The 21117-nt window shown below is 43.0% G+C and overlaps 1 long non-coding RNA gene across 1 annotated transcript; it reads left to right on the top strand.

Annotated features, from left to right (window-relative positions):
- Positions 1 to 498: 498 nt before the first annotated feature.
- Positions 499 to 19393, top strand: LOC128834740 (uncharacterized). The gene is made up of 3 exons (XR_008444478.1): positions 499 to 809; positions 3610 to 3690; positions 18840 to 19393. It is a non-coding gene; the product is annotated as an uncharacterized LOC128834740 (long non-coding RNA).
- The last annotated feature ends 1724 nt before the right edge of the window (positions 19394 to 21117 follow it).

Here is a 21117-nt window from a genome sequence, read left to right as displayed (position 1 = left end):
AGAGAGAGAGAGAGAGGGAGGGAGGGAAGAAGGGAGGGAGAGAGAGAGAGAGAGAGATTGCCAGGGTGCATCACAGACACCTTCTCCAAATCCCTTTCCAGCCAATGCACCTTACGAGCAATACCCTGGGCTTTGATTTCAAAGGTCACACAAGTATAATGAGCATAGATCATTAAGAGAGAGACCAACAGAAAGAAACAGAAATAGACAAATGAAATAGAATCATTTTCTGTAGCATCCACCCTGGCTACATACCTCCCTAAGGCAAAAGACTCCTCCATCGCTCAGAAGAAGAAGAAAGGGGGGGTAGATTGTATCCCCCCGCTACATCCTGTCTATAACCCCCCCTACTCCATCCCCTCGCCCCCCCCGACCGCCCACAGCCCCGTGCTCCCCTCTATACAAACGGGGGGGGGGACCAAGCAGTTCCACACACCCACACCTCGGACCAGCGTTTACCTCTTTCGAGCCTCCTCGCGCAGGCGGAGCATCTCAGCAGCTCCCCTTCCCCACCGGTCCAGCCCGCGCCCGAAGAGGGCTGGATGGGTGGGAGGGGGCCTGGCTGGCTCAGTGGGTGAGGGAGCTATTGCAAACCCAATGCATTTTGTCTTACAGTTTTAAGCAAGCCTAGCCGTTAATGCAGCATCTCAACACCCCCCCCCCCCGCAATGCAATCCACAAACACAGAGGAGCAAACGAAGCTCCACGCGAAACACCCTCCTTACACAGCTCCGTGCCCCGACGCACTAGGCTGGCCGGGTTCTGAGTTTCTCCATCCAGTCCCGGGGCTGGTGCAGAAGGCGATTCAGGTATCTTTTGCTTGCATAATCCCTTGGCTGTTTGGGGGTGGGGGGGCAGACATGGTTGGGTGCAGCTGGCAAACTGCAGTCCCGGGCACCTCCAAAAACAGACATCTACATGGAGAAGAAAGAGGAAAAGGAAAAAAATCACGGACGCTAAGACAAGCCAAGGGAAAGTCACTCCGCCCAGAGCCAGGGAGAGGAAAGATGCTGCTCTCCAAGGTGCAGACCATCCCCCTAGGTAAAACAAGAGCAGCCTCTGGTTAAATCTTAGCATGCATGGGAGGCGGGAGAAGACCTGGATCGGAAGGCAAAAGGCTGCAAAACAGAAGCAGAATCTATATTAAAGGGTGGGGGAAAAGTCACCAGGCTGCGTCGCGCATTTAGCAACCTACTGAGAGCCAGGAGCTGCGCGCAGAGAAGCCGGAGCGAGGACCGGCGCTTTGGAGAGGCAAAGAAGAGACGAGCCGGGAGGGGTGTCACTGTCATCCCATTTATCCTTAGCCAGCCCTGAGCTTGCTCACTGTCCTCCTTCCGTGATGTTGATCCACTTTTTTTCCCCCTTCTCTCCCCCCTTGAAAGGATTCAGCCAAAAAAAAAAAAAAAAAAAAAAAGACACATCTGCGGACTCCCTGCACCGAAAGCAAACTGAAAATAATCCTCGCAATCAAAAATAATAATAAAAAAATCCCCCCCCTCCTCAGCCCCTCCAGCCCCCCGCCCCCTCCATCACTCACAGGCGCCTCGCACTCCTTTGCCCTCATAGATTCATAGATTATAGGACTGGAAGGGACCTCGAGAGGTCATCGAGTCCAGTCCCCTGCATCCCTCCTCTCTGTGCTCCGGGCTGGGAGACGCTCCTTTCTTTATTTTATGCCCAGGGTGTTGTCCATGGCAAAGATGGTTTTAAAACCAGGAGATAACAGAGCATCAAACAGCAGAGTCGAGGGAAAGATCCTCCAGCCCACCCCACCCCATCTCATCTCCCCTCCTCCCCGGCCCCAGAAGCAACCTAGGAGAGGCCATCCTCACTGCCTCTCCTGCAGTTTCACCTTGCAAGAAAGTCACATGCAATGTCCCACCTACTCAGCCAGCCACTCTGAGAGAGAGAGAGAGGGGAGTTTGCAGCCCCTTGGCTGAGGCAAATGAATGCACCGAGCCTTTAGCATGTCCCTTACAGATCACCATTCATTTTTGATTTTATGTATTGGGATGGGTTTGACGCAGCTGTGGAGATCTGGGTTTATTTTTATGTTGAGGATTTTGTTTTGGTTCAAGCTCAGCCTCCTCCTCCACCACTCATCATCCCTGGCTGATTTCATTGCCCTGCTGCTGTCATTATTCTTATTCTTGTGACTTGGGGGGGGTGCGGATAGGAGTTTGATTGCTGCTCATGACGGGGGCTGGGGGGTGGTAGTGGAGGTGGCCGGGTTTTGCAGCTGACATCACTGCAGTAGAGTAGAGCTGCCAGCTGCCAGGGCTGCATTCAGGCTGCAGTGGCTTTTTTAGCTTTTTTTGCAGCCTCTCCACTGACAATTGTCAGGGAAGGGAGGGGAAAAAATATCCCATCTCACTGCATTCAAGGTGAATTTCAAGGAGAAGGGCACGTTTTGGCTCACGATAAGCTCCAGATGTATACTGGAGATAAGTAACACACACGTGTCTACACTGAATCACTGATCCTTCTTGTGTGTACTGTTATAGCGTATAACCTTGTCTGCGTTATACAGCAGTGGCACCCAGAATGGGTAAAACAGGCTGTAAATAAGAGAGGAAACCCCTCACCATTCACAGGGTATCAAAGGCATGTACCAGTTACCGGGATCTAGCCACAGAAGCAGGGGTCATTCTGTTATTCAACTTATTTAAAACATGTATATTGCATTGAATCACCAACATAGCCTCTTTATCTAGAGAGGCACAAATAGATTTTTGTTTTCAAGTTAAGGCCTGGAAGATGCATTCAGTAATACTACAGAAAACACACAAGCAGGCACTGCACACCTTGAACACACAAGCATGTGCAAGTAACCAGTGGGTTACACTTACACCCGCGCACACTCACTGCACATCCTGAACACAACACTACACACACAGAGGTGCCATGTACAGATGACCTACAGCTCTTGGTTCCTTCTCCCTCACTGCTGTTAATGGCATTTTGTTTCCATTAATAATAAATATAATTACAATGATACCTAAGTTGCTGGCACTTTCATCTGACCCAATAAGTCAGAAGAGTTCGCTTGTAATCAAACTTGGATAAAGGTTACAAAAAGTTACCAGCCTAGGCACCCAGTCTATTTGTCTGCCATTTATCATAACCTATACAGTATTGTTAAGAGCTGAAGAAGAGCTCCGTGTATGCGCCACAGCTTGTCTCTCTCACCAACAGAAGTTGGTCCAGTAAAAGATACTACCTCACCCATCTTGTCTCTCATTTACCATAATGACAGATGATGAAACAAATGACATAGTATTTGCCTGGTAAAACGAAGTTACAAGTAGAATTTCATAAGGCTGCTTTAAGCTGTTCACAATTCAAACAAATTGCACACCACACCTACACAATCTGAGGTTTTGAGTATCAGAAGCCAACAGTAATAGCAATGTGATGAGAATGCTGCATTACTAGCTCCAATTGATGTCCAAGGGCGTAATTCTGCACTCACACAGTTTATACAAAGCTGAGTTATATTCCTTAAAAATAAATATACATATCGTGTGTGAGATTACTGTTTGCCTGGGTGCAAAGGAAGCTTTAATTTCAGACAACTCTCCCCAAAATCACCATTTCTGCTCCTTTTAGCCATGATGTTTCGCCATTCTGGATCACCGTCCGTCAAAGCACTTTGCAAATATGAATGACGCCTCACAGCACTGCAGTAAGGTAAGTACGATTAACCCCATTTTACAGGTAGGGAAACTGAAGAACGGAGAGATCAAATGACTCACCCAAAAATTAAACAGCCAGCCAGCGGCTGACTGAAGTCCAGGTTGTCTGACTGCAGCCCTTACTCACATGACTAGTCTTGTGCTGGTCATTGGCTCTACTTGTTTCTATTTTGCAGGTCTAGATGGAGTGCCTCAGATTATAAACCAACACAATTAATAGCTAAAATGTACCCTTAAGGACTTTTCTAGCTAACACCCCACCCCAATGCCTCATCGTATTTTCTGTGGATATTTAGAGCCTTCCCTGATAATGTGCTTGAAAATACATTATGGTCTTTTAAAACATAAATCCTTGGGGCTTAAGTGATGATCCACTCCCTCCCTGGGCCCCAAAATATTAACACATTAAGAAATTACACAATAAAACTCCTAAAGACCCAATTGGCCAGAATTCTCTTGGTCCATATGAAGAAGAACAGGAGTACTTGTGGCACCTTAGAGACTAACAAATTTATTAGAGCATAAGCTTTCGTGGACTACAGCCCACTTCTTCGGATGCATATAGAATGGAACATATAATGAGGAGATATATATACACACATACATACTTAGTAAGACAACTCCCACCTGTTTATGCTCTCTGTATGTGTGTATATATATCTCCTCATTATATGTTCCATTCTATATGCATCCGAAGAAGTGGGCTGTAGTCCACGAAAGCTTATGCTCTAATAAATTTGTTAGTCTCTAAGGTGCCACAAGTACTCCTGTTCTTCTTTTTGCGGATACAGACTAACACGGCTGTTACTCTGAAAATTGGTCCATATGGCACGACATCTGTGTACATTCTCTTCAAAAAGATGCTGCATCCCTTTTGCAAGCCTAATTCCGGCTATCCCTTGAGGGCTCATACATGACCTATGTATTAACACAATGTGGGATGGGGAAGGGTTTCAAAGTGAGTTAAGATGGGTTTAGAATTGCTCCTTTTAATGACACTAGCAACCCCCCCCTCCACCCCAACCCCCACATGCAAAGCCAGACCTATGATTTGTGAACAAGTGATGTATCCCCTGAATATCAATCATCTAACTAAATGAGACTCAATGTCCCAATCCTGCAAGGGGATGTCAACCGCAGTTCAGGGTACTCAGTCTGAGTATGGCAGGATTGGGCCCTATTGGAACGATGTATGAGCAATTCACACACACACACAAAACCCAGTAAGACGAGCTCTGTAAGTATCGACAGTGCAGATGACTTTGGAGGAATCATTCACCGAGAATGTGAAGCGAATCAATGGCAATGTGTAAATTCTCTTTCTTTTCATCCGCTTGACTTCAGCGGATGCTATAGTTTTGCCCCATGAACTATAAATTATGTTACAGCTAACAATTTACACTGGACATCCAGGGGTGTTTTGCCTGAGGAAGGAGTGGGCCAGGTTATAAACAGAAACGGTATCCTAAAAATAAATAATAATTCACAATGGGTCTGGTCCTGATTTCTCTGGGAATTTTGGGTGTACAAGCAGTGCAGAATGAGACCCTATATAATCATTTTTTATTTATTTATTTTTTGTTAAGCACCTGGAATGTGTTCAGTGCTGCACAAGAAACACAATACAGACAATCTGAGCACCAAAGAGTTTACAATCTAAACAGGACTGAAACAGACTAGGCAGGATGCACTGGGCAACTTGGAGGAAGGGATCTAAGCCCAGAGGCGGAACTGTAAAGAAATAGCATCCCTAGGAGAGGATGATTATGATCCATTGGCTTCTGAGTTAGGGGCCAGCACTCTTATGGTGCAACCGATTTATTTATGTTTTAAACTAAAAAACATATCCTGTAGCAACATACTCTATGCCAGCTTTTGTATTTAGAATTAACGATTCATTCTGTAAAAGGAATTAGCATAACAGTGAACATTTCAACCATTTTGAGAAAGTGTGTTATTCTGACGTAACGTGTGTCCATTGATCACATACTAAATTGTTAATTCCTTCAGATGGCTGATTCAATGTGACATGAGGATCTGTTTTCTGGAAACGGTAACCTAAAATTCACCCTATAATTTTCACATTTTAATTTTGCAGAGTTTCTAGGGACCATGTAAAGAGCCAGGCATATACCTTGGCAAGGGAAAACAAACGAAAAGACAAAGTCAAAAATAAAAACAAAACAACAAAAAACCCCAAGCTTTTCTTGTTCAGAAGCCAGGTAAATTGCCCAGTAAGGGGGCAGGGGAGGGAAGCAAAGCCCTTACAAATCATAATAAGGGGGAAAAGAAGTTATATAGATACAAAACTACCTCACTCCAGTCCAAGCTACAGGAAGAAAAGCTCTGTAATCTGTGGTAACAGTCTGGATACTGGGACTTCAATCTTAGAGCTGTTCTACATGGGAAAACTTACCAGCATAATTATACTGGATAAATATACTGCTAAATTGTCCCAGTATAACCCCTGATGTGGACACTCTTAGTCTGGAATAAAAGTTTATTTTATTCTCACTTTTCAGTTTAGTTCATATTTAATTTGAAAATTTCACATGGATTTAACAGCGACAAAGTGTGTCCTCGCCAGCAACGCACAACATCTTCTGAGATTGCCATAGAAAATGGGCCAGCCTGGCCCCTTGAAGTTCTGCCATTGACTTCAATGGGAGTCAGATCAGGATGAACAGATGGAGAGTCTCATTCCTTCTCATATTTTCAAACAGAACAGCAGCCATTTCATCTTAATGTTTTTTGCAAACACTCTAGTTTTTGTTTACATCTGTTCTTACTACTGGATTTTACTTTGGAAGGGAGATGATGGTGCACTTTCCCTATTCCACATACTTATTCCCCTCCCGCCATTTTTCAACAATATTTCACCTGCTGTAGAGAGGCCATACAGGAAAAATGTTGTCTCCTGTATGCAGTGATTGATTTGTGTATTTCCCTAGAGGGGAAGAAATCATGCACAGATCTCAAAGCTGTGGATCAAAGTGAACAGCGCATCACATTTAGTAAACGATACTAGAAAAAGGGAAAATACATTCTCTGACTAGGAAGTTACTGAACGTTTTGGTCCTAGTAACACATACTTTGGAGAAGAGAGTATGGGATTTAAGGGAGAGATTTCAGGGCTTCCCCTTACCATCCAAATAGCCAAATATAAGTTGGCTATTAATATTTTGAAGTTGTCTGATGTTGCCCAAAGTCATTTTTCATCAGGGGCATTTTTTCCTCCTTACAGTTTTTAAATGAATCGTTATTTTATGAAATTGTGGTAAAAATTCAAAATAAAAAAAATCCTTTTTTTAAAATTTGCTATTTGTTTTGAAAGCTGCGCTGGTTACAGTGCAAATGGCCTTGATATCCTTAGGTTTTATATTGCTATCTCCAGGAGCATACATTATAGTTACTCCCATTGTTCCCGTGGTCAGTGAGAGAGCCCTGAATCAGGCACTTTTCTATTCCCTTTTGTGCTGTATACCACAATATAAATGTCTGCATAGTTGTGTTTCACATAAGCAGATTCAACTTGTACTGCACAGCAGATGGTTCAGGTAGTAGATTTAAAAGCTGTGCTATCTAACCCACAATCCTGACCTGTATTGAAGGATGAATTCTAATGATACCTTCGCTTTTTCTTCTGGTGGCCATATATTTTAGGGTTTTTTCCCCCTCTCATCTGTATGAAAAGCTATGTAATACCTTCATAGACTGGTATTTATACAAGTACATTTTTAATTTATATATACACACACATACACACACACACAGTATGAAATTGATTTTTTAATGAATTATCTGTGAGTGAAGACAGTGCTGTAAATCAGCAGAGCTGCAGGCAATTTTTACCATATGTCGGTTTGCATTTGTATCACAGAATTTGTTTTTTAGTAAGGACAAAATATCTGCTTTCCTTTCATTGCTAATGCAGTAGAATTAGGATCTACATAACTCAACACATAGTTAACTAAGAATATTGTCTGTTTTTATTGGGCTGTTATTAATGCAAAGCATAACATGTTCTATATTGTACTTGCATGCAAGAAGTGTGAGGCAAGCAGAAAGATAAATACTAGCAGAGAAGCCAAACATTTCAAAAAACGTAATATTTCCTGGAAGCAAATTTGAAATCTTCTGAATTCAAGTAGCTACTTACTATAAATTAGTAACTCATGTACAATTATTTTTGCAAAATATAAGATGCCACACACACACACACACACACACACACACACACACACACACACACACACACACACACGCGATAAAGTAAAATCTTAATTAGTAATAGGACTAAGGATGAATTAGAAAATGTATAAAAAAGGTGTTGAAAGTAAAAAGCACTCTATAAATGCCAGGCACTATTATTATTCTTGTATTTACTAATATAAATAGGAATAAATTTAGATCCTAAATGTGGTTACAAAACCAAGGGGAGATGTAACTGAGGGAGAAATAGCTATGGAGATATCTTATTCATGCTGCATTTCCGAATGCTGGGGATTTAATTTCTTGGCTTTTAATGCTTAGGAAATGTTTCAGTATCTTTTACAAGTATTGCTGCAATAAAACGGTAAAGCCCGATTGTCCTCTCACTTATACAGGTATAAATAGGGTAACCAGATGTCCTGATATTATTGGGACCGTCCCTGTATTAGGGGCTGTGTCTTATATATGCAACTATACAGTCCCCCGTCCCTCCCCTGAAAAAAAAGTGTCCTGATTTTTCAGACTTGCTATCTGGTCATCCTATGTCTAAATCGGGGGGACTTCACTGAAGAGATAAATGAGGGAGAATCTGGCCTGTGATAATAATTGTACATGTTCTGTTCAGTAATATTCTGACAGACAATGAGGGCAGAACAGAAAGCGCCCACACTTCTTATGTATTAGACTCGATATATTGGGAATTTTGTCATTGATTTCAATGAGGGGAGGACCGAGCCCACAGGAAAACCGGCAGCATTTCTGCTGCTACTGTTTTGTGAAGGTGGGGAGGGAAAGGATTTATAAATGTAGGCAAGATTTTTGTAAAACAGATCTCTGCCCCCCTTCCCCCACTACATGTAAAGGGTGCACTCATGAGAAAGAACAAGATTATTATATAATAATGCAAAGCTTAGATGAAAAATGTCACAACCATTTGTCACAGAATGCCCCATATACCAAGATGAAGCAAACAGTAAGAGACTGACAGGGCTGATGAAAAACAGCACTTAAGATAATTTTTTCTCCTCAACTCTGTTCTACACTATGCAAATATGATTGCAAAAGTGGGGAATTATCAACACTTTAATGCTAGTTAACTTTCAAAAGTGATACTTAGAGTAATCAACATAAACTTACACTACAGTAACAAATAACAAAAATGGTTCATTGCTCTACACTGACATTTGGTTCAACCCCATGTAACTCAGTGTAAGTGATATATTGCAATGGTATCATTTACAAATTAAAGTGACAAAGCTTCAGAAAAGTGAAGTCTGTATAGAGGAAGAACTGGTTTCTAAGATGGGCTAATACAATAAATAAATACACAAATAAATAAATAAATAAATAAATAAATAAAGCAGTAACAGTCTGGCCCGAAATCTCTCACCCTATTAGCAGCTGTTGATTGTTATTAATGTTATTTGTATTATGGTAATTCTTAGAAGTCCCAGCTAAATACCCCTTTTGTGCTAAATGCTGTACGTATTAAGAGACAGTCCACACTCTGAAGAGTTTACAGATTAATCTACATAAATCTCAAAGTTATGATGAGTCTCATGATAGTCTCTATTGTTCCTTAAAATCTCAGTTTCTGAAGTAATGTGATTATGTGAGAATCAAAGTATATTTCTGCCTCTAGTTCTCACAGAGAAAAGCTTGAGAACATGAAACTTCAAAGCTCAAAACCAGAAGGCAAATAAAGAGAACCTACAATTTATTATTTTTAAAATCTCATGATTTTCTGTGGACCTGATGCACGATTTTTGAACTCTTGGCAATATTTTAAATAGAGTAAGACAAAGAAATACGGTGGGTGAAAAGAAATATTATAATCATATCAATTTGACACGTGGGAAACTGAGGCACAGAACGATTAGGTGATTTGCTCAAGGTCACACAAGAAGCGTGTGGCAAAGACAGGACTTGAACTCAGAGCACCTAACTCCTAATCCAGTGGGTTAGCAACAAAATACTCCTCTCTCTTTTAGCCTGCTAGGAAAGGGTTAAGTGGGGTCTGCTCACCAACTGAGGCAAGAGGCTCACTACCCCGCCCAGTTCTAGGAGAGATGGAGGTGGGTCTCTAGAAAAACTGGACTTAGGGTGTGGACTGAGAAAAGTTGGGGTAGCAGCCCTAGGAGCAGATAAGCCTGTGGAGATGATTTGAGCTGAATTTTATGTTGTTACTATTATTCATTTCTGTGCTAATAAAACCAAGGAGAAGATTAGTTTGGACTCTATGAAGTAGGTAGACTGTGTTCGGGAGACCGTGGGAATGGCAGCTGCTCAAAAACATCTCTAGCATCTTCCATCCAAGGACTTCAAAGTGCTTCTTCACAGACATTAATTAAATCAAACACCACAGTAAAGAAGGGAGAATTATCCCTATTTTGCATATGTGAAACTGAGGCACAGATGTTAAATTACTTATCTTAGATGATCCAGGGAATCCACCAAGAATAGAACCTAATCTCCTTGATCTCAGGCTGCTGCTTTAACCAGCACTAATCTATCCTTTCCCTTAGTCAAATGCTCGGCAGTTCTATATATTCATTAACACATAATTAATAACAAATACTATGTTAATTGAACAATTTACTGATTAAAAAGAGAGAGAGAGCAAGAGAGAGATGGAAACATGCCCCAGTACATAGTCAGAAAGGGGACTGGAAAAAGAACAATTGTTTAAGTCTCATTCCATTGTGACTAACAAAACAAGCTTGGAATGAATATGAATTTTTCAGCCTTGCCTTAACAGATGCTAGGATGAAGAATGGCAGAGATAACTGCCTCCTGCTCTTTCAGGTTTATAGGCCAGATTCTGAGCTCAGTTACATGGGAATAAACCAGGACTAATTCTGAGAAAGTCAGTGGAGTTACTCTCAATTTATATTGGTGTAATGAAACAGTCTCTGGTCCTTTACCTAAGAAGGGTCACCAGTTTCAATCTTGTTGATCTCAATAAGCATAATAGGACATAGAAAAATAGGCAATTCCTTAGGTAGAGTTATATTATTTAGATCTTTATAAACTAAGGGGGTACAGGAGGACTATGCCCCACTTAAGTCCCATTTAAGCCTTATTTTGTGGGTTTAAAGCATTGCATAAACCATGCATTAGCTGTCTGCATAGAGGTGAATTCCACCCGTGGTGAAACCTTAAAGCACCCTCGCTGGCCTATATGCTGACAGTCGAAGTCATGGAGTGACAACATTACTGATTCTTGTAAAGGCCCCTGAGCAGACGTGCTTCTGTGTTCTGCAACAGCTGCAGTCTGTGGGTGATTTCTGAAGGGAAATCCCAGCTAAAGAGTGCTGCAGTAATGTAGCACTGGGATTATAAAGGCATGGGTTGCTGTGTCCATATCTGGGATTAAAGGCTGCCGCTCCCAAAGATTTTGGAGATGATTGAAATCGTTCTTGATCACTGCTGAAACCTGGCCCCTGATGACTTTGAAGTTCATAGAATGTCAGGGTTGGAAGGGACCTTAGGAGGTCGTCTATTCCAACTGTCTACTCAAAGCAGGACCCATCCCCAGACAGATTGTTGCCCTAGATCCCTAAATGGCCCCCTCAAGGATTGAGCTCACAACACTGGGTTTAGCAGGCCAATGTGCAAACCACTGAGATATCCCTCCCCCCAGTTGATAACCTTATAAGTGCCCCAGTAAACCAAGGTACCAAAGAACAGGTGAAAATCTCAAAATGGCACGTCGGCCCAATTCCTAATGCTTATGTCTTAACCCATATGAGTCTTCACTGACTTGCACATCAGTCTGTGAGCTCAGCCAGTGGGACAGTGGGAGGACATTACCATCTCAATCTAGAGTGGAGGCAGTGGGTAGGGTACTAGATTGGGGCACAGAAGATCCTGGCTCTACTGCAAACTCTGCCATAGACTTGAGCAAGTCACTACACCTCCGTTTCCTCTCCCCACTCTTTTCTGTTTAGATTGCCAGCCTTTCCCGTACGATGTGCATGTAGAGAGCACCTTGCACAATGGGCTGCTCGGTGCTAGTTTAATTTAAAAATGTCCTCATAGTATCTCAGTCCATACCACTTTACTGGTACTTGGCATGGCTTCACATGTGTATCAGACAACCAAAGGGATAAAACCGGAATCACAGGGACTCCATTTGGCAGAACTCTCTGGGCTGATGAATAATTTTCCCATGTACCTACTGATTTAAATCTGCCCCAACGGAGAGAACAAAACCACTATTTCAATCCCATTCCCCTGCAGCCTCTCATTTTGTGGTTAGAGATACTGAATGCAGGTGGACTGATCTAACATCAACATGGAAAGCTGTTTTGGATCTGTAACTTGAAGGAGGCCATCTACCTGACAAGCTCACAATCTCAGCATCTGTTGGGTTTCGCAACCAGATCAGAAGGTAACGACCATTTCGCCTTCTTGATCATCTTCCCAAGAAATGGTAGGTTTGAACTTGGATAGGATGTTAGCATCAAGAGATGGTTTCTTGATGGGGGGTTGTACATTGGTGTGTTTCAGGAGAGCTAGTGCTCTGCTCTAACTAGAAGGCACCAATAACTCCCACCCAAGTGGAGAAGTGCTTCACCCCTGGGTTTCTGAAGCCATACTAAGCCTGGTTCCTACACACAGGCTGCCTCTCATGACCATCTGCAGAGTGAGTGAGAGCACAGGTGCATTTGTGGCCTCCTGCTCTGACACTGGCTTCCTGGATAACAGGAAATTGGATCGATTGCAAAGGATTTTAATCAACAAGGAAGATGGAATATTGCCCACAGCTTTCCCAAGAAGGACAGAGAGGAAGTGTGGCTGAAACAGACTATTCTATTTATTGCTACCTTGAACGGCTCTACTAAGTAATTCTTTGCTCCACTCTAGCTCTGTGGTACATCTGGGACAAGACCCGATGGAGCTCTCTGTCGTCACTGAATCCAATTTTTTATCCTCCGTACACTGGTTCTCTTCTGTGCTCTTTCATTCCCTGAGTTCAATAGTAAACAATGGGGATGTCTGTGGACACCTGACGTGGAGGAAACGGAAACGGACCAATGCTGAGGAAAGCGGCTCACTCTGGTTCTCTGTCATATCACTGAGGTCCCCAGCCTTTTGCATGGGAGAATTATCTGTTTTCAGAAATCACAGGCTACAGATTGGCTTCAAGAATTTTCATGGGTTGACTCAAATTATAGAAATCTAGGGCTGGAAGGGACCTTAAGAGGTTATCTAGTCCAGTGCCCAGTGCTGAGCAAGAATCAAGTATACCTAGATCAGGGGTCGGCAACCTTTCAGAAGTGGTGTGCCGAGTCTTCATTTATTCAGGTTTCGCGTGCTAGGAATACATTTTAACATTTTTAGAAGGTCTCTTTCTATAAGTCTATAATATAGAACTAAACTATTGTTGTATGTAAAGTAAATAAGGTTTTTAAAATGTTTAAGAAGCTTCATTTAAAATTAGATTCAAATGCAGAGCCTCCTGGACCAGTGGCCACTGTGTGAGTGTGAGTGCGAGTGCACTGAAAATCAGCTCGTGTGCCGCCTTTGGCACGCGTGCCATAGGTTGCCTACCCCTGACCTTGACCATCCCTGTTTGTCTAAACTGTTCTTAGAAACCTCCAGTTATGGGATTCAACATCCTCCCTTGGAGAGTTATTCTAGTGCTTAACTATCCTTATAGCTAGAAAGTTTTCCCTAATATCTGACCTAAATCTCCTTTGCTGTAGATTAAGCCCATTACTTCTTTTCTTATCTTCGGTGGACATGGAGAACAATTGATCACTGTCCTCTTTGTAGCAGCCCTTAACATATTAGATGACTGTTATCAAGTCCTCCCTCTGCATTCTTATCCATATCCAATTTTTTTAACCTTTCCTCATAGGCCACGTTTTTGAAAACTTTAATTGTTTTGCGTCTGATGAAGTGGGTATTCACTCACGAAAGCTTATGCTCCAATACATCCGTCAGTCTATAAGGTGCCACAGGATTCTTTGTCACTTTTTAATTGTTTTTGTTGCTCTCCTCTGGACTCTCTCCAGTTTATCCACATCTTTCTGAAAGTGTGGTGGTCAGAACTGGACACAGTGCTCCAGATGAGGCCTCACCACTGCCGAGTACAGTGGAACAATTACCCCCTGTGTCTTATATACGACACTCCTATTAATACACCTCAGCATGACAGTAGCTTTTTTGGTAACTGCATCACATTCTTGGCTCATTAAATTTATGATCCACTATAACCCCTAGATCCTTTTCAGCAGTACTATTGCATAGCCATTTGATTTTTTCTTCCTAATGTAGTACTTTATTGACTATCATCTTGTTGCGTTCAGACCAAAGTCTCCAATTTGTCAAGGTTCTTTTCAATTCTAATCCTGTCCTCCCAAGTGCTATCAACCCCTGCCAGCTTGGTGTCACCTGCAAATTTTATAATGATACTCTATACTCCATTATCCAAGTCATTAATGAAAATATTGACTAGGACTGGACTCAGGACAGACCCGTGTGGGATCACACTAGATACCCCCGCCCCCAGTTTGATAGCGAATTGCTGATGACTACTCTTCGGGTACAGTCTTCCAATCAGTTGTGCACTCACTTTATAGCAATTTCATCCAGATCACATTTCCCTAGCTTGCCTATGAGAATGTCATGTGGGACTGTGTCAAAAGCCTTGCTTTAAAAACAAGATACATCACGTTCATAGCTTCCCCCTATCTACTAGGTCAGTAACCCTGTCAAAGAAGGAAATTAGATTGGTTTGGCATGATCTAACTTGACAAATCCATGTTGGCTATTCCTTATAATCCTATTATTCTCTAGGTACTTACAAACGGATTGTTTAATAATTAGTTCCAGGATCTTCCCAAGTATTGAAGTTAGGCTGACTGGTCTATAATTCCCTGGGTCCTCTTTGTTCCCCTTTTAAAATATTGGTACTATGTTTACCCGTCTCCAGTCCTGTGGGACCTCACCCATCCTCCATGAGCTCTCAAAGATAATTGCTAATGGTTCTGAGATTGCTTCAGCTAGTACCTTAAGTACCCTAAGTCACTGGTTCTCAACCAGTGGTCCAAGGCCCCCTGGCAGGCCACGATCAGGTTTCAGGGGGTCCACCAAGCAAACTTAATGGGGCCCAGGGCAGAAAGCCAAAGCCCCACCGCATGGGATTGAAGCCCAGGGCCCTGCCCCCTGGGGCTGAAGCTGAAGCCTGAGCAACTTAGCTTCACGGGGAACCCTGTGGTATGGGGCCGTGAGCAAGTGCCCTGCTTGTTACCCCCTAACGCCGACCCTGGCTTTTATATGCAGAAAAACAGTTGTTGTGGCACAAGTGGGCCGTTGAGTTTTTATAGTATTTTGGGCGGGCCTCAGAATGAAGAAGGGTGAGAACCCCTGCCCTAGGATGAATCAGGCCCTGCCCACTTGAATATATCTAACTTATCTAAATATGTTTTAACTTGTCCTTTCCCCTAATTGTTAATAACAATTGGGTTAAGTATCTGGTGACAGTTTATCTTTTAGTAAACACCGAAGCAAAATAGGCATTAAAATTTCAGCCTTCTGATATTGTCCATTATTAACTCTCCTTTTCTACTAAGTAGGGGACCTACACTTTCCTTCACGTTTCTCTTGCTCCTAATGTAGTCATAAAACCTCTTCATATTGCGTTTTATCTCCCTTGCTAGGTGTAACTTAGGCTATGTCTACACTACATAGCTGTGCCGCTGTAAGGTCTCCCCTGTAGCTGCTCTTTGCCGGCAGGAGAGAGCTCTCCAGCTGGCATAATTAAACCATCCCCAGAGAGCGGGCGTAGGTATGTCAGCAGGAGAGCCGACACCAGCACTTTTGCCAGTGAAACTTATATAGGTCAGGGGTCTTTCCCCCCCCCCCCACACCCCTGACAGACAAAAGTTTTACCGACAAAAGTGATAGTGTAGATACCTTTTGTGCCTGAGCCTCTCTGATTTTGTCCCTACGTGCTTGTGCTAGTCTTTTGTACTCCTCCTTAGCAATTTGTCCACGTTTCCACTTTTGTAGGATTCCTTTTTGATTTTCAGGCCATTAAAGAGCTCCTGATACAGCCATATTGGCCTCTTCTTATTTTTCCTACCTTTCCTCACAACAGGATAGTTTGATGTTGTGCCTTTAATACTGTCTCTTTGAGAAACTGCCAGCTTTCCTGCACATCTTTTTCCCTTAAATTTTTTCCCCAAAGGACCATATCTACCAGTTCTCTGACTTTGTTCAAGTCTGCTTTTTAGAAGTCCATTATCCTTATTCTGCTGCTCTCATGCCTTCCTTTCCCTAGAATCATGAAATCTATCATTTCATGATCATTTTCACCCAAATTGCTTTCAGATTCCCAACCAATTCCTCCCAGTTAGTCTGAATCAAGTCTAACTTGACTGTACTTCTGGTTACTTCCTCCAACTTCTGAAACAAAATTAGTTAGACAACTGGTGCCCCCCTCCAACTAAAGGGGAGGACACGTGACCTCCTCACTTGCCTTCTCCCCGTCCCCTCCACACCTCACGTTACTTGTGTGTCTGTGGGGGGGGGCGCTGCACCGGCTCCCCTCCCGGCACATTCGGCTGCTCTTCCTGGCAGCATAGCCGGGCAGGGAGCAGGATAGAGCCACTTCTGGATGCTGTCTGGTGCAGCGCAGCAGCCACCCGGGAGAGTGGCTGGCTGTGGCAGCAGTGGGCTGCCTCCTGCCTGGGCTTGGCTTCCGGGATAGCAGCTGAGCAAGTCGGAGCCCCCCTGACCTCCAGCGTGCTCAGAGTCGGCTCCTGTCCCCAGAAGCTGAGCCTAGGCGGGGGGACAGCCTGCTGTTGCGACAGCAGCCAGGCGCTCTCCCAGGCAGCGTGTCTGGAAGAAGTTATGGCCCCGCCCCTTCACTTCCGGCTCTGGCCCCGCCTCTTCTCATCTGCTGGGGGGTGGCAGTCGACTGCTGGGCGGGGGGGAGGTGTCACTTGACCCTTCATGACCCTCCCACAAGTCGTCTTCTACATCCCATGAACTTACTGGGCATTTTGTGTTTTGCTGTGTTACTTTTCCAACGAATATCTAAAGCGTCTCATTACTACCCATTGCATTGTATTAGGAGTTGTATTACAGTACATTAGGTAGACCTCTGACTGTGACGGAGGCCTCCTCAAACAAATTCAGAACCACCCCAAATAAACTATTTCACCGTCATTTTCAGCATCTAAAACCGAAAACAAGAAAATATGCTAACTGCTGTTACATCTCAAATCGCCTTTCCAGCACTGCAGGATTTTATGCTTTGAATGACCAATATCAGTTCTTGTGCTATGTTTTATATGCGGTCAGCAAGAGACAATTCCTTTGATAACAAGGCAGTAGTAGATTCAATTAAAATGGCAAACAATATTTCATTTTTTCTACTACTTCATGGAGAGCATTCATTCCAGTAAAGAGAGGCCCAGAGGTCATAGAAAAATTACGGGTTCCTTTTTCAAACAGTTACATTGATAAATCTGTGATCTGAATTTCAACAAGTTCTTACCTGCTGTTTGGACTGTTTGTGTTATCACAATTGTTAGTGATATACAATAACAAAGCCTGTAGTACAATAGAATCAAAGGTACTCCAGGTCAAGGATAATAAAGTTAAAAAAAAAATAGCCCTTCCTAGGAGATTTAAAATATATATATATATATCCTGAAAAGAAAACTCACAAGAATAATGCTTCCAAATGTGATCTGAAGAAAATCAAAGGAAAAATTGCAGTATAGTTGATAATGAATTCATTTAAACAGCTCAGGTGATATGGTTGGTTTGCTGCTCCTGGATTGGAATTGATCAGAAATTGCTTCTGATGTTTACAGGAAGCATAAAGAAGTCATTCGCTGTAAATAAGATGCTGCTGCATGAAAAGTGTCCCTTCTAGTGAATTAAATAACTTTGTGACGAGACATCAGGCATATACTTATTCCACCTACTACTTCGATGTCGTCTTTGCGCAGTTTACGGGTGGGAAACAAAATAGTACGTGAATGTTTTATCCCTCTCTGAAGACCCTCACTTTAATGTAGTTTATAAAAATCAAAACAGCATTGTGTTTTGCTGCTGTACTTGCCATCCTTAAAATCACACACCTAGTCATTCTAGATTCAGGTCTCTGTTTTCTTGCGATGTGGCTGCTGTCAAAGCTAAATGACGATGCATGAGTCAGAAATGGTGCAACTTGATTCCCCTCTCCATGCCCGCTCCTTAATTGCTGTACCAATACTAAAATGCTGAGTGTAGCAGATAAAAAGCTGCTGGTGAACTGGGAAAACATGCCACGTATAGAATCCTCAGCCACAACATGCACCATCATTCAAGAGCCACCTTTTCAGCAGGGTGATTTGTTTCATAGGAGGGTTGCTTTCAAAGTAGAAATAAATCTGAAAATCTATATATGACTGTCTCCAATTGATTAGACAAATCTTGCATAGCCAAAGTTCCATCAGAAGGAGTTGAAATGCATAGATTCCTTAAAGCATCTTAAAATTAACGAGAGGATATTTCCCCGAGCTATTATTTTCTCAGGGTGCTTAAAGGGGGTTATGTAAACATAATTCAGTTGGATCGAATGATATAATCTTAAATTTACATGATTGGTAATGCTTACTTCAGTGGTGATCAATTCTGGAAGTGCAGGGAAGAATGCTGAAATGCATAGCCTTGGTGTGAAGTACATTAATTCTTTCTAACAGGTTTATACCTCTATCATTTATTTGTTTAGCAGGATTTCATGTTACATCCCTTATAATGACAAACTGAACAAAGTAGGTCTGTTTATTTAGCCGATTTACAATCAAACTGACTTAGTATTTGCTTCTATTATTAGCAGCACTCTTGCCTTAATGTAAAAAAACCTTCAGACCCTGCAAACCTACAATTCACTTTTATATCAGTGTCTCCCAATTTTTTTTCTAGGCAATGGCACCAGTTCATCAGAGTAAGACCTTGGCTGTACCAGATGGTGATGGCAACTATTCATTCGCCAGGGTGAAATTCGCTGCGGGGCACAGGACAAGCGCAAGATCTGTGCACCACTTAAATCCCACTTGAGTTGAGGCCTCACAATATGGATTTTGTGACTGCTGGTCAAGGTTCCTCCACACTAGATCATATTTGGGAAGGGACTTAAGTAAGTGCATAAATCCATCGCTCTTCAGGACAGCACTTAAGCATGTGTTTAACATTAAGCATTGCTTAAATGTCATTGTGGGATTTAAGCACTTGCTTAAAGTTAGGTATGTACTTAAGTGCTGGACACTTTTCTGACTTGAGGCCTTCATGACAACTCCCTGGGGTCTGGTGGGGGGCTGCCAGTGACCTCCCTTTCTCTTGTGCACCTTCTAATCCAGACGGGATCTATCGCTGCTGATGTGATAGCTGGAATTTAGAGCGCCATTGTAATTTAAAGAGTCTATGCACTATATAAGCCATATTTGGAGGACTTATGTGGCACATGGACCTTGTGCTTCTCCTTTCCCTGGGGTGAATTTCAACCTTTCAATCATATAAATGTCTAATCTGTACTAAGCTTTTGGATTTGGTTATATTTAGTGACGAGTTCCACAGAACATCCTGTCTTTTAAACATTTTATAAAATGTAATTTTTATATAGCAAACCATAATACCCCTCCCTCCCCACACACCACTGTCAGTTACCATACAAAAGGATAAAACTATCAATCATATTAGCTTTTCCACACACAACAAAATACAAATGATATAAAAGGCAATACAAATAGAGAGGAGACAAACAGAGGGAAGGGGGGAAAAAAGCAGAAAGAAGAAAAGGAAGAGGGAGGAAAGAAGGCACCAGAAGAAAGTCATAACCCAGCCCACCAATTTATCCACCATTTCTACAAAGTCTGTTCACTTATCATTTTTACTGCAGAAGGAGATCTTTGCCATGCATGCCAGCACAGCTATATCTGTATACTATTCTTCTATCATTGGACTGGATGTTGACTTCCAATACTGAAGAATAAATCTTTTAGCTGCTATCAGGGCTCTGCACAGCCAGAACTTTTTGGAATAATCAAGACCCCAAAACAGCATATTCGCCTTTAAGCACAATGTCAGATGACATAAAAAATGAAGCTCACTATTGACCTTCTTCCAGAATCAGATTATATTGAGCCAACTCCAAAGCATATGAACCAAATCGGCATCCGTTTCCTGACAACGCCAGCACGTATCGCTACTAGTAGCTCCAGATGACGGTGACCAGATGTCCCGATTTTATAGGGACAGTCCCGATTTTTGGGTCTTTTTCTTCTATAGGCTCCTATTGCCCCCCATCCTCTGTTCTGATTTTTCACACTTGCTGTCTGGTCACCCTACTCCAGATTTAAGTAATTTATATTGGGTTCAATGGTTTTTTTTTAAATAATCACAATGTTTTAACAAGACTGCTGTCAGTGAAAAGTCTGTTAACAACCTTGTTCTTGATTCTCATTTACATTAAAGCTGCTCTATGCAGGGCCGGCTCTGGCTTTTTTGCCGCCCCAGGCAAAAAAGCCTCCGGCTGCCCCCCCCGTGCATTAGGGGAGGGCGGCCGGAGCCCCGGGGGGAGGGTGGTGAGCCCCGGCCGGGGCTCCGCTCTCCCCGGCAGCCAGAGCATCGGGGGGAGGGTGGCGAGCCCAGCAGTGGTCCCGCTCTCCCCGGCGGCCAGAGCACCGGGGGGAGGGCGGCGAGCCCAGCAGTGGTCCCGCTCTCCCTGGAGCTGGAGCGCCGCACCGCGCCGCCCCGTTCCAGGTGCCGCCCCAAGCACAAGCTTGGTGGGCTGGTGCCTGGAGCTGGCCCTGGCTCTATGCCTCACTGACGTGATAAAGGCACTTAAAGTGAGTGTACATATAATTTAGGTCCTCTGTGAGGTCTCTTTACAGTTCCACAGCAGTGGAAAGCAGCCTCAGAGTAAACAAGAATCATGACATTTATCGCTACTTTAACAAAGCTGAGTACTTTTTTTATTTGGCTGCGAATTCCCTTCAGACAAATCTGTTTCTGGACAATATAGGTCTATTTTTCTTGCACTTTTTGCATTGCTGGGGGACATTTGCAGGAAACAGGATATTCATTGAGTAGGAGCTTCCTAGATTCCTGCTGCTAATTCGTCAGCTAAAGTCATAGTTCGAGAGGTTGTGTACTCCAGTAGGGAAGTCATGGAACTAGAATAACATAGCTGAAGTCGACGTAC

The sequence above is a fragment of the Malaclemys terrapin genome, chromosome 3 (assembly GCF_027887155.1).
Source record: "Malaclemys terrapin pileata isolate rMalTer1 chromosome 3, rMalTer1.hap1, whole genome shotgun sequence".
Lineage (NCBI taxonomy): Eukaryota > Metazoa > Chordata > Testudines > Emydidae > Malaclemys > Malaclemys terrapin.
The sequence above is the reverse complement of the archived record's forward strand: the minus strand, read 5'-3'. Positions and strand labels throughout refer to the sequence as shown.